This window comes from Protopterus annectens, chromosome 1.part0, assembly GCF_019279795.1.
Source record: "Protopterus annectens isolate FY-2018-M chromosome 1.part0, PAN1.0, whole genome shotgun sequence".
NCBI lineage: Eukaryota > Metazoa > Chordata > Ceratodontiformes > Protopteridae > Protopterus > Protopterus annectens.
This window is the reverse complement of record NC_056725.1, coordinates 990,937,180-990,953,235: the sequence shown is the minus strand read 5'-3', so window position 1 is coordinate 990,953,235 and position 16,056 is coordinate 990,937,180.

The window sequence follows — 16,056 nt, the reverse complement described above, 5'->3', positions numbered from 1 at the left end:
GCATGTGTGCATGTGTGCATGTGTGCATGCGTGCATGCATCATGTGCAGACTGTAAAGTGTGTTTCCTGTCTTCCTCTCACAGGTGCTGAGTTAGGGGTGGCTGAAAGCAGCAGGGAACCTGAAGCCACTGCCACGAATAGTGGTGATGATGAGATATATATTCTGGCACAGGAAAGTTTAACAGGCTCTGTCGTTGGTCCGCCAATCCTTGTAGGTATGTCTGAGCACGTATTATGCATCAAAGCTCTGATTGTCAATGTAGCATTGTTTACACCACTGTTAGGTCTGAGTCTGCATTGTCCACCCATGTGCCACTTGGCTGAAGTGCGATGTGTTGCCAGCATGTGTTAGTGAGTGGACAGTACGTGTGTGATGTGTGCAGTACAGATTTGCAAGTGTACATCTGTGAACATGGTGGGTGTGCACTGTCTGCATGTACGTGCATGGTGGACACGTGACATGTGGCATACCCTGTTGTACACATTGTTAACATATCATAGTAACTTTCAATGGCCAGTATGCATTCTACTACAGTTATGTACTAACATGGATCCACATGTGTGTATGTCATGGGTTGACACTATGCTGTGGGTGATACTGTTAATATTTGTCAATGATTTGCGGTCTGGTAGTATGCACAACCTCAACAGCATGACTATAAGCAATCATTGGATGATGTCCTGACAAATGACACACAGTTGTAGGGAACTCAGTAACAGTTGGATCCTTCCTTTACTATACTCTTAACACTAACTAGTGGTATTGACCACCACCCATTCCTGGGACCACACCTGTTTGGCATATAGCCCCCTTAGGTACATGCAAACACACTAGGGATGTGGCCATCCACATCTGGAAATGCATGCATTGGCCTACAATGCATTCCCTGGATGGAACGCATATCCTACACAAGGGTATCATGCAGACAGACACCTGTTGTCTGATACATGCTGTATAGCAGTAAGCCGGCTATGGCATAGTCATCCACATTTACTATACATACTATCCTGTCAGTACCACATCGATGGTAGACCTCAATATGTACGTTGGGTACCAATGTGTACATACAGCCTTGTGTTATGTCATGTGTCCCTTGGTATCCACATATCCATATCTATTGTGGAGTCCCTCGGTGTATCACATAAGACATTAGAGGCCTGAATGCATATCCACAAGGCAGTTGTACACCTATACAGACTGTTATTATTGCCAGTCATTGTTGTGTATGAACATGTCTGACATATACCCCAGCCATATACCCTCACTCACACTACTATTTAGTAACTGTCATGGGTGTGTGTGGCACAGATAAACTTGGCCACAGATCACAACAGTGGACAGCCTTGTCACGTACATACATATGTGACCTACGATCTTAGAAGCAGCGGCACAACCTGTCAATGGAAACATATGTATTCATGTAGTATGCAGGCTTCACACCTATGTACTGATTGAGGGGACATGTACACATATATATTTGCCACACAGATACCTGATGTGTGCAATGCACTTACTGTTTTAATCATAATATGTCCTATCATAGTAAAACCAAAACCCACACTGCATTGACCAACAGTGACACACACACTGTCAGTTATGATAGTAGTGAGAAACGCATTAACACGGCATGCTATTTGCTTTACTGGCTGGTTTCCCTTCCCTGTCTGTATTTGTAGGATGGTGACATCATCAGACTTTCCAAAGAGGAATGTACCTATTTTAGTGAGTTTTCCCAGTTTCCAAAAAGGGCACTCCTCTCAAAGGAAACTGCACACATACACAGTCAGTGTTTGCAGGATTCAAACCCTTACTTAACTATGTTATGATACTAGAGAAAAATGCATTAACACGGCGCACTATTTGCTTTACTGGCTGGTTTCCCTTCTCCTGCTGTATTTGTAGGATGGTGACATCATCAGACTTACCAAAGAGGAATGTGCCTCTTTTAGTGAGTCTTTCCAGTCTCCAAAAAGGGCACTCCTCTCAAAAGAAACTGCACACATACACACACCTCCCCCCCACACACAGTCAGTGTTTGCAAAGAAACTGCACACATACACTCCCCCACACACAGTCAGTGTTTGTAGGATTCAAACCCCTACCTAGCTATGTTATGATATTAGATAGAGAGATGCATTAACACGGCGTGCTATTTGATTTACTGGTTGGTTTCTTTTCTCATGCTGTATTTGTAGGATGGTGACATCATCAGACTTTCCAAAGAGGAATGTACCTCTTTTAGTGAGTCTTTCTAGTCTCCAAAAAGGGCACTCCTTTCAAAGGAAACTGCAAACATACACCCCCCCCACACACACAGTCAGTGTTTGCAGGATTCAAACCCCTACCTAACTATATTATGACACTAGAGAGAGAGAGAGATGCATTAACACGGCACGCTGTTAGCTGGTTTCCCTTCTGTTGCTGTATGTATAGGATGGTGACATCATCAGACTGGACAAGGTGATGTGTGTTCACTTTGTTTTATGCCATTCCAGGAATGGTCCATGTGGGTCAGCAGGTGTCAACAGCTTGAACAGGACCTCATAATCCTTACCTTGTGTGATCTATCTGTGGACACATTGACATTCCTTCATATGTCAACACATATTTATGCACGGCTTGTTGGTTTTGTGGATACTACATGTGTCTGGGATGTTGATAAAGGGCTATTCAAAGTCTATGTGAGACATGTGTAGCTGTGTTCAGTGATGTATGTCCTGGGTGGCTGCCTTGCAAACAGTCTAGCATGTTTGGGAACCATGATCCGCACATGAACATACCACAGTTGGTAGGGTTGTGTGTATGTCAGCTTCCAATAGCTCTGTTTATGACTTCAACCATGATGGACTCCATGACCTTGCAGATCAGACTTCATGGGTGTACTGGACTGTACTTCCCATTGTGTGTTGTGCACCAACACTTGTGGGGAGTGCCATATGTTGCTGTAACACATTTAATGGTTCCACATCCTGTGTAGGGGGTGAGGCTCAGCTGACTGTTCAGGTGCAGGATATGTTTGTTCTGTAGTTTATGCATGACACATATTGGGAATCAATGTATTCCACTTGCTGCCATGCTTTTGGCATTGGGGGTAGCTACTCATCCATTCTACATGTGATATCTCCTGGTATGATGATATGGACTATCATCAATGGGAGGTGGGTATGTATATATGGGCCTGTCTCTCAGGATGTCAGCATGGTCAGTCAGATACAGTTGGCCCTGACTCAGGTCATATATGGGTGTACATTGCTATTTATGACATAGCTGAAGGTGGTGTCATGATTCAGTCTGGACTCAGCTACTCTTTACAAAACACCAACGAACCTGTGCACTAATCCCTGTTATACTCTTTTACACACTTAATACCCTACTGATCATTTGTGATCAGGCTACAGAGTATGTCAACATAATATCCTGGCATGTCCAGGGGTCGTTTTCAGGTGTACTCTCCAGTCCAGCTGGTGAATATTGTGATGCTGACACAATGTCACATCTGCCTCATGTACACAGACAACCCTCTTGTCCTCCCAACAAACTCAGATATATGTGTGAGATGCACCTATATAGACATACAGGGTGCTGAACTCTCTCGACCCATGACTGGCACAGTCTATCAGGTGGTGAAGGTAACCACACACACCACATATCAGTCTCACATATCCTCTAGCGACAGCACTCAAACCACATTGCCACACATAGACATACTAGGATGCTGTAAATGAACTCTACCTAAGCAGCAGAGACCTCCAAAGCAGACACACACACCACTGCTACCCTACTACAATACCCACATATCACATAGTTCACAATGTCAGTGTGCCACACAGTCACTGCCCTTCGGGGTATACAACACACCTAATACACTTGTAATAGGCGACACTTATTGTCAGACACACTGACGTACCACTCATCAGCCCAAACAAGGGAATAGTCACTTTGGGCTGTCTGTCGGGTGCAAGGATCTGCCACATAACACATGCAGTGAGGTCACTCCAAAGCAAGTACAGGACTGGCACCATCATTGTCCATGCTGGTGCGTAAAACCTCAGACGTTACTCCCTGGACCACATGACATGATAAATGGAGGAACACTCTGATCATGTAGCCCAGGCCAGTATGACCCTGACCTTGTCTAGCTTCTTACACCCACCAATTATGATGTCACAGTATACAGACAAACATATCACATTTAACAGTTGGCTAACAAATTGGTGTCATTCATAGGGGATACAGTGTCTGTCAGCCTGTGGTGACATGCTCGACATGCCACGTAGCTTCACTATGGACAGCTTGCACTTGTCACCCTTGGACTTTTGAATGCTGGCTAAGGGCTCTTGCTACCACCATAGTGCCTTTCTTAAGCAGGGCTCAAAAGACAAACCCACCTCCATAGACATTACAGGTTAAATGAAACTAAGGGTAATGCTGCTCAACACCAGATGTGTTACCCTCATATTGCGGACACCCAGGACTCTCCTCAGTATGGAGGATAGCGATATCTGTGCAATAACAAACGCCTGGTTGGGGCTCACTTATGCACAACAGCACTACCAGGTTATGTGTCATATCATGCTTTCTGACCACAAGACTTGGAACAGACAACACAACTAGGGGGAGTATCCATATACATCACAGATACACAAACCTCTGGGTTAGTAGCACTGCACAAAGCATCACAGACCATACATATACAACTACCATTGTGCAAAACTGTCTTTCAGTTTGTTGCCTGCTAAAGACCACCCTCCAAACTCAGGAACCACACTCGGCTTTCATGGGAACTATAAAGAATATGAAGGTCTCCACAAACACCAATATATTGGGTGACTTCAAATACACAAATATTGACTGGGGATACTACTCAAGTCCCAACACCCTCGCCCAACAGTCACTACAATTTGTAGACTCATATGCTATGGCACAACCAGTCAGCACAGCCACAAGGGGGAATACATATTGGACCTGATCATCACCAACATGGGGACTCTATGTTCCACACCAGTGATATACCCCTCATTGGCAAGGTCAGAACATACATGTATCTCACTGGACATACATATACCCTCCACACACCCATCCTGGGTAATCTTGGTGAACTTCTCATGAGCCAATGTCTCACTTCACCAAAGCAAGGTGGTATCCTTCAGAGACCCTGAGACAGTGGCAAATATGGCTCAGACTGCTGAATCCTTTACATACACATTCTATGGACACCTAGTGGACTGCATGGATTGTGCTATCCCAAATAACAACAGGACTCACTCCTCCAATGGCAGGGAACCTGTCTGGTAGACCCCAGCCATTAATAAGCTGTACAACATCAGGAGGAAGCTACTACATGATAGGGCACAATCCCAGACGGGGAAGGCATCTGTGATCTGTACTAGCAGACAGCTACGATCACTCATGAACTCTTCTAAGGGCCGCTTCTACCGGACAATTGCACCAGACACATAGAACTATCACACGGCCTTCTTCAGTTATGTCAGGAACCTGGGTGGACACTCACTGATATGCTGTGAGTTACTGCATACTGACTAAACTTATCCTGAACACACTGGCATTGCCAACTTCCTGGCAAACAGGTACAGTGCAGATGTCCCCCCATCCCCCCTAAGGAGCAACTATCCCTCCCAACAGATTGTAACCTCCCTGACATCAGACAGTAACTGGTGAGTGCTGCCCTCCCCAAAGCGTACATCACAGCATCAATGGGACCAGACGGTGTCCCAGCCTGCATCTTACATGAGCTTCATGACAGACGTAAACCTTACATTAGAGCACTGTTCAATATCGAAGTTACTACAGGATATGTACCCAAGGAATGGCATACAGCGACAGTGGTCCCACTCCACAGAGTTGGTGCCACAATGGACCACAGACAATATTGCCCTATAAGCCTAACTAGCCTGTTCTGCAAAGCTATGGAGCGTATTGTCATGGGACTCATACACATAGACATCGGGAACCTACAGACACTGTGTCCTACACATTTCAGCATTGTTGTGGGCAGATCTTGCCTCTTGAACCTATTTGTATTCTTTAAACAGTTAACAGGTCCATAGACATAGGGATGGTTGTCCACACAGCCTATCTGAACCTTTCAAAACCCTTCTACACAATAACCCACTGGGCCATTATGCATAGGTTCACCAGCGTCGATATGGACACATATCTTACACGATGGATTGCTACCTGGATCAGGGATAGCACCCACATGGTCAGAATTGCAGGTGCCATGTCTGACTATGCACCAGTTACACGTGGCATCCCACACAGCTCGGTCCTGGGACCTCTCTTGTTCAGAATATATTTGTCTGACGTACAGGCTACCACAGGGGGACTATGGCTGACCATGTTCACACTTGACTGCAAACTGGGTGCCATAATCAACTCTCCAGCTGCCACATGCATACTCAAACAGGGTCTCAAAGAGATGGATGACTGGTGCCTGAGCCATGGCCTACAGATAAATGCCATTAGTTGCATAGTCATCCCCTTTGGGAATAACAACATGCCCACACATTACCACATAGGTAGTACTCCATTACATACAGTAGGAGTTGTTAGGGGTTTGGGGACATGACGTGTTCGTACTGTTGCCTTTCACAATCACGATGCCACAGTGGTTGGACAGACCTTCTATATAGGCCACCTTATCCCATATGGTTTCACATCTACATCGAGTGAGGTCATTGTGCCCCTATACTCATCACAACCATGCTTGGTTACAATGCCACATTTGGGGTGTACCTTACCTGACACCTGCAGCAACTGTACAGGCCACAAAAGTTCCTCACCAAGCAGATCTAGGGACTCACACGGATGCCCTGCACAGTTTGGATGCAGTAACTCCAGCTCTACTCAGTCGCTTACCACCTACTCGGATATGATGTGTGCCTGTTGTTTACAGATATACCCAACCCAGAATTACTGGACATGCTCCACCTCAGGATATCCGACTCCCTTGGAGCTACACACTCCAGGGACATATACCTCAGCACAGATGTTAACAGGACATGCTGGAGGGACAGATTTTTATCCCAGAGGCTCCACTCACTCTGGATTGTAATCCCAGTTTCACATAGGCAGAGCCACCCACTGACCACCTACAGGCGACATCTTGACGACTGTATGGGTGATCGCATGTTTACCCCTGGGATAGCTTCTGTGTCCCTGCTAGACAGAGGCACACTAGCTTAAATGTACATGGGCTATCTTGTGTGACCTACTATTCACACGCACAGTGTAGTAATCTAACAGGGTTGCGAATGGCAAACACACTCTGGCTAGGCTTGTACATGCCTTAGGGCAGATAACCTAGTATCGACCTCTGAAGCTATGCTAATGTTCGGGATGCACAATGTTTATTGCTGATACTTTTTGCAGGTCTTTATTGTCTTTGCTTTACCAGTTTCTATGAACAACTTGGGTATCTGCAGAACATATTTGATTATGGCAGGGTTCCACTATATTATATATGTGTCTGTTGTCATATAAATGTGTACACAGGGCGGATTGCTGGATAGTGAGAGGTTCCTGGGTTAACACATGCAACTGCCAGATATGTGTGGCCCACTGCTGTACTCAGACATGGCCTAAGTGTGTGAGCATGCCCAGTTCAGGCTTTCTGTGTTTTGTTGCCTGACATTTGTCTCATTTATTCAAGTGTGTGAGCATGCCCAGTGTGAGCTTTAAGTATGTTGCTATCTGAGGTCCACTACATTTGTTGATGTGTGTGAACATGACCAATATTAACATTTATACTGTGTGTGTTGGAAGTCGGGTTCTGTTCTTACTGCAGGACTCACCTTTGTGTCATAACTCGACAGGGATTATGCTGTGTCTGCAGGGTTTCCATGAGATACTTTGCATAGACTTATCAACATTCCTTCATACAGGATGACCACTGCAATGATGTCATGGTTTAGTGGTTCAGTACATTAACTATAGTGCACAGTATCCTGGGTTCGAGGCCCATCACTGCTTTATATTTTCATACTGAGCAGACCAGACTGCTTAAGGGCCAGTTAAGCAAATATGGGCATGTTGGCTTTTGTTCAGCTATGCCCTACTTAGACCAGGCTTGTCCAACATTGCTCAATATTCACCAACATTGCTGGACGTTGCCCAATATTACTCAACATTGACCACAGTTGTGCTAGTTGGTGTGTGTGATTTTGTTTGCATATACTACATGGTGGTAAATGCTGTTTAGCACTGCTTTATATTGCTTAACACATGGCAATCATGCCTCAGGTGGTGCTGCAGGGCTGCCTATGTCGGATGCACATACTACACTCCCTGTACATGTTTGAAAGCAGGTAGTGTCAACGTAGGCATCCCTTTTACTATATGTGCAAGTCAGAGAGATGTATAATTTCCAGAGTTCCTACTGAGCCAGTGTATGTGCTATGCGTTGCCTCTTTGCCAAGGCCAAAGCATACTGAGCACTCCTCCTTATGCCTACTGGGGCAGGCTCAGGTTGTTCCTCCTCCGAGTCACGCACTGCCAGTGATGGCCTTGGCAATGGTGGGGGGCTGTTTGGCCCAGGCCTATGCTGGTCCTGCTGCAGCTGTTTTCGCAGGATCATATTATGTAGCATAGCACATACCATGACAATTTGGGTACATGTAGTTGGTGAGTACTGCAAGGCTCCACCAGATGTGTCCAAACACCGGATCTGTGACTTGAGCAGCCCAAATACATGCTCGATTACATTACGTGTTTGTGCGTGTGCCTCATTATGGCATTCCTGTTCAGGTGTGTGTGCGTTTCTGATGGGTGTCATCAGCCATGGCTCCAGTGCATAGCCGGCATCCCCCACTAGGTGACCATGTGGGATGTCCCCATTGGCAAATGTCTGGTACAGCTGTGTCATATGCCAGATATGGGAATCATGGTAGCTTCCAGGGCAGCCAGCACACACATTCAGTATTATGCCCTGGGCATCACACACGACCTGGCAGTTGATGGAGGGGAAGCCCTTGCAGTTGAAGTAGACCCTACCCCGCTTGCCGGCTGGTGCTTTGATGCGTATGTGCGTGCAGTCTATTGCACCCACTACCTCAGGGTATTCCGCTATTTGCTGGAAGAGACGCATATTGCTGGCCAATACCTCACGGGAATTGGGGAAATATACATGATCACCGACATGTGCTGACATGGCATCCAGGAACTGGTGCAGTACCCTGGATGCTGATGCCTGTGATATCCCCATCATATTACCGGTTGGTCTCTGGAAGGTACCTGTTGCTAATATTCTTAGGCCAACACATACCTTGGTTTCCACTGGGATGGGTTCCCCTCTGTTGGTTCTGTGTGTGAGGCATGGCCTGCGCAGCTCAACAATTTGCTGCAGGAGGTCTCTGTCCACTCTATAGTGCTCCACTATTTCCAGCTCATGTAGCCCCTGGTAGGTTACCCTGGGCCTGTATACTCTTCTCCGTCTCCTCATTGTGGGTTGTCCAGCAGCATTTCCATTGTCACCAGCCTCAGCATGTTGCATATGTCACCTTATAACAGCAATGGCAGCCCCTAACATTTCTTTGTCTCAGTAAAGCTTTTTCACTTTTCACTTCTATTAGCTTACTGCAGTGTCTGTTGTGAGAAACATAATGGACTGTTGTTTGCAGAGTTTTAAGTGCTAGGTTGGGCTGGGCTAGTGTACTGCCTGTGTAATTGCCTGATTCTGATTGATTTCACCTGCTAGCTCTGCTAGTACTCTCTGGTAGCTTCCTACTATTTGTTGTGCTTCCTTTTTCCTTTCTGTTTCCTCGGGGGGCAGCACCGTGCACACAAGCGCAAACACGCTCACAGCAGCTCTGATGCACTCACACATGCTTACACGGACTAAAACTTGCTTATTCAGGTTAAAACGCGCACCCACCAGCACAAACACGCTTGCAACTCTTTAAACAGCCTTATAGATGCTTACTCCAGCTTAAACGTGTGCACTCACGCTTACACACGTGCACTCTGTCTTACTCGGGTTTACAGGTGCACACACGCACGCATACCCGCTCAGCAAGAAACTTTGGTGTTATCCATGGCATACACCTTTCATTTCTTGCCTGTACCTAGCCTACCTGTTGACACACCTCTTTCCATGATGTGTAAATGACAGCTAACACATGCCACTCTGCTCCAATGAGCTTCACTTCTTTCATACATACCCCACTCATGATGTCACCTGTCTTCTACTCTGTTACTCCCCATATCCTACTCCTACACTCAACTGACTGTGCTCATTTGCTATGTAAACTTGCGATCTACTATCCTAACCCTCCTTTGCATAGGATTGCCTACTAATGCTTGGTTACATCTCTTAGACTGAGCTTCCCCTCTTAGCAACCTCTACTCAGTGGTCATGTTGTCTTCAGCCTGCCATTCCCTTGCATTGTACATTAACAATTTAAATAAGATCCACATTTGTTGGTTTTAATTTTTAGTTTTCTGTTTTTATAGAGCACAGCCCATTTGTGCGGCGCTGCGCTACGCTTAAACATCGGAAAGCGGAGAAAAAAACATTATTTATTTTTAATATTGCATCGGGAAACATTGCCAATGGCCATATATTTGGCCATTGGCATGCTTCCTGCACTGGATGCAACCTTTATTTGGAGCTGTCATGGCTCCGTTTTGCTATTTCCAAAATGGTACTCAGTTGTCAACTGAGTACATTTCTGCAAATAACACTGCTCTTACTCGGACAGGTTCGGGTTTCCTGAATCGCAAATCTACCTCATTTGCATGCCTTTCACATGCAATTGAGGTAATTTGCATATCCCAGCCCTGTCTGTGTAAGAGCCGTTTTAGGAGCTCTCTTGCACGCCTCTTTAGGCTGTTCCTGGATGGCTTGTCGGGCATGATGGCTGCATGGAGTCTTACTCTACTCTTAGACTCCGTGCAAGCCATCGTGAATCTGGCCCAATGTTGAGCACTCTTTGTTAGTTATAGAAATTTTGTCCATAACAAATGTCGCTGTAACTTGTATTATAATTATTTTAAGAAATCATTACAGATACTTTATTATATAATATAGTATACAATGTCACCATATAAATGTTTGTCTATAAATGTAAATTGGCTAAATAATCCCATTAAGAGAGCATGTGTTAATAAATATCTTTCCTTTCATTAAGGCAGATATAGAATTTATTCAAGAGACACACATAATATGACAAGATTTAAATAAACTCTTACTAAAAAAAATTGTGAAACATCAGTTATTTCCCAATTTAAACACAAAAGCAGAGGTGTGTTAATTCTTTGGAAAAAAAGGCTTATGAATTCCTTAAATCATAGATTCTTACACAGATAATGATGAAATGTTAGCGTTAGTGGTAATTAAACTTGACAAAAAATATTATACTCTTATAAACTCTTACTGGATTCCCGGAATTGGTACAACAACAGTAAGGAAATATTTAGACATCATAACCCTACAATCTAGAGGACAGAGGATATTAACAGGAGACTTTAATTGCGCTCTTTCTTCCAGTGAAACAAACTCTAAATTCTCTAAAATTTCTCCCGTAGCAAGAAACCTAAATAATTATATCAATTCAAGGAATTTAAAAGATATATATCGTATAAAATTACCCTGCTCCCTAAAATGTTCCCGCTACTCATATTTATTTATTTATTTATTTCACATTTGTTAACCGGGTTAGTCCAACTGAGTTTGCAAACAAACCCATTTTCAGTGGAGACCTGAGGGGAAAAGCCCCAGCAAACATAAGTAAAGATAAGACAATATACAAATATTAAATAACAATCACAATACAAAATAATTGCAAAAAGAAAACTATTTGCATTGCATTGATAGTAAGCAACCCATTTTCAGTGGAGACCCAAGGGGAAAGAGCCCCAGCAAACATAAACAAAAATAAACATACAAGACAAAAACTATTAAAAATAACAATACAAATACAAAATTAATTATAGAGAGAAAAACAAAAGAAAAAAATATGAACATTAAGGGTTGCACTGATAGCAATGGTCTAAAAATGTACTACATATGAGACTAAAAAAAAAGATAATCATTGTTCAAAAGAAGGACAATGTATAGACATTGATATGAGGTGGAGGAAAAGATAAATAGTGTCGAGAATGGGAGGGGAGAGAGAAAGGAGGGGGCAATAGTAGGACTATAGTAGTAGAGCTGTTGTTACTAACAGAGAAAGAAAGTTAGGAGATGCAACTGGTTATACAGTAGGGTAGACTAAGACTATGTGTGGTCAAGGAAACAGCATCATTTCAAGTTTAGTAGGTGGGATTTAAGCTCCTTTTTAAAACAGGGAAAGGAAAGGTTGGATCTAATATGGAGAGGGCATTTGTTTCAATTTAGTGAGACAGAGTGCTTGTAAAGTAGTTTGCCAATATTCTTTTTGGGTTTATAAACTGAGAAGATGCAGATCAGCACTCCAGAGAGGCCGGGGAGAAAGTAGAGAGTAACATGGGAGGTGAGAGCAGGGCAGGCAGAGGGGATTTGAGTATGGAAAAGGTAGTGTGGAGTTGCAATTGTAGAAAGTGTGGACATTCCAGCCACTGAAGTTTGTTTAGTGAGAGGCAGTGATATGAAGAGAGTGGTTAGTTAGAATAAATCTGGCAATTTTGTTGTATGTTTGTTCCAGTTTCTGCATTGAGGTAGTCGGGATATTGGTAAGGATGGGATAAGCATATAGAAGACTAAGAGAAATGCCTGCACAAGTGTTTAGTGGCAGTAATGAGGACATTTTTGTTCCTATAAAGTAGTACAAGTTTTTGGTGTTTTTTTTTTTTTGATGGCCTGTTGCATATGCAAGTCAATTTTAGTCAGTTATCAATTATTACCTCAAGGAGTTTGGTGTGTGAAGCAGGGGAGATAGTGGTGCCATCTAGGGAGGAAAGAGAAATATTGGATTTAAGGTGAAAGTGTGCATGAGGTTGGAAGAGAATGAGTTGAGTTTTCTTACGATTAAGGATTAGTTGATTGATTCTGAGCAATTTTTCAACAGAGATAAAGGAATATAGGTTTGCAATACAAACTAATATTGACAAAGTTTTAGTAACTAGCTCTTTATTATCAAAAATAGAAAATGTATCATTAATATCATGTCCCTTATCTGACCATAATGCTATTATCTTTAATATAATTTTTTCATACTGAGATCTTAAATGTTTGGCAGAGAATCCCAGTCTATATTACAAGAAATAAAAGGCTTTCAAGACTGGATGTTAACAGAAATAGATCAATTTATGGCAATAAATAATAATGGAGAGGTATCAGACATCATTTTATGGGATACACTAAAGGTTGTGATATATGGGAAGATCAAGACCTGGTACTTACTAAAAAGGAAAGAATGAGATAAAAAAAAGAACCAATATCCAAAATGAAATATATAGTCTAAAACGAAATATTGCACCCAATGATAAGAAAGAAAGTTTTAGATAATATAAATAAACTGAACAAAGAATACCAAGACATTCTACAACAAAAAATTCTCTATAAACTTAGAAAAAATTAAATTACACTTATATTCTATTAACCTTAAAAGTTTACATAAAATTGCAGTATGATCAAAATACCTGAGTGAAAAAAATCATATAAAGGAAATCATATATATAGAAAACAAGAGAAAATAAAAGTTTTGTACATGAAAAACATAATACACTATTTCAGGAAACATTATGAAAATATAAATGCCCCTAAACCAGCTGTAAATGATAACACAATCCTAGAAAAATGTTTAAAAGACAGTATTTTAGAGACTCTATCTCCTGAAAACATTGCCAAAACTGATAAACCTTTTACTTTTAAAGAATTAAAAGATCAAGTAAGTAAACTAAAAAACAATAAAGTGCCAGGACTAGATGGCCTGATTCTTGAAGTATACAAAATCTTACCTGATAAAATATTAAATATCCTATTGAATAAATACCATGAAATCAAGGAAACATCTAAAATTCCAAAATCATGAACATATTCCTTGTTTCTCCTATACTAAAACCTGACAAAGAACCCACATTTTGTTCTTCTTATAGACCTATCTCCCTTTTAAATATAGACTATAAGATCTTTATGGCCATATTAGCAAATAGAGTCAACTTTATTATCCCTAACTTGATAGTCAATGACCAAACACGTTTTATAAAAAAATAGAAAAGTTCAAGGTAATATAGTAAGACTCCTTTCCTTAATAGATATAGCAAACAAAAGAAAAAATGAATTGACTATAGTGAGTTTTGATACAGATAAAGTATTTGATTCTCTTAGCTGGTCTTACTTATTTACAACAATACAAATTTTCTTCAGACTTTGTAAATTTAAATGGTCAGTTTTATGAAAACTCTATTTCTTTTGTAAAGATAGGCTCTTTTCTATCTTCTCCTTTTAAAGTTATAAAAGGTACGAAACAAGGTTGCCCCTTATTTCCTTGAATTTTTGCCCTTGCTAAAGAACCCTTTGCTAATTATATCAGAAACAATGTAAACCTCAAAGGCTATGATCTTAATAATGGCTTATCACCAAAGATTCAGCTGTTTGCTGATGACCTACTATTAACTAGTGGTGATATTGAAACATCTTTAGATTACTTAGTGCTCTAGACTTATTTGGAAATCTATGGGGTTTAAAATTTAATCATAATAAAACCCAAGCCCTCTTAATAAACAAAAATGTCACTACTAACATGAGAAACTATAAACATTTTAATTGAGACACTACACTAATTAAAGACTTAGGTATCTCTATTAACCTGAATCTCAAAGAAACAATCTCCATAAATTACAAAAATGTAATTAATTTAATTACTAATCGCACATAATTGGCACAGACTTTTTTTTTTACTTTTGAGGACAGACTAATGCTAATTAAAATGATACTATTACCCAAAATTATTTATATTAGCCAGTCTCTGATTATCCCACCACTTACAAAAAAGATCAATAATATCGTATTACAATTCCTCTAGCACCCCCCCCCCCAAAAGCCCAGGATATCTTTACAAAGACACACTGCAAATTGGGAAGAAGGAGGTATTGATTTCCCTAATGTTGACTTTTATATGAATGCTGCCATTTTTAACACAATTTTCCTATGGATAAACTCCTCATGCACTTCATATTGGAAACTAATACATGAAAAAAAAACTTAAATAACAATAAAACAAATAACAACAAAATATTATTTCAACCTCTTATCAAAATAGAAAGAAATATCTTTATATGGTCATTAAAAATGTACATACAAGAAACGAAACAGAAATTAAAATCCTGCTCTCTCATCAACCTAATACTAATACATTTTAAAAGACTTATTCATTCCATCCATTTAATTAAAAAATGTATTAATATCTGTCTTTCCATTTGCTTTTATTAATAAGTGTTTAATCTCCGTTGATATCAACAAAATGTTAGAATTTAAAGAGAGTAACTTACTATACTGGAACCAATTTTTGTCTATAAACAAAATTAATTTGGCTAATTTTTTTAATTGCCATATATAGTTTACATAATAGCAACTGGCAAAATATACAGACCTGTAGAGAATTCTTCTATAACAAAACTGTATTATCATTACAAACTCATGGGAATGACACACCTAAAATTCTGGAATTAATGTCTAATATTATTAGATGTATAATGCAAAATAAAAATAAATAAATAAATAAATATTATTAATGGCTCTCTAAGAGACACTTCATTTATAACTTTGATTTATAAAACCATTAGATCTGATTTCAGTTTTATAGATGCATCTTACTGGAATTACTCTGCCAAAATAAACAAAGAAGAATTCACTATGAATAATAAAAAAAACTCTACCCAAAATCAATAGGCAAAACAGCAATCTCCCCCTATTGGAGAATATATATTTGGAAATTTCTTCATGCTTATTCACTCCTCACAGAATTGCAAAAATATATAAAAGGAATAATACAAAATGCTGGAGATGTAATTCAATAGATGCTGATTGGTATTATATGATTGTTGCTTGTAAAATGTTATCTTCATTTTGGAGTGAATTTAGACATTTCTGTAATGCCTTATGGAATGATGATTGT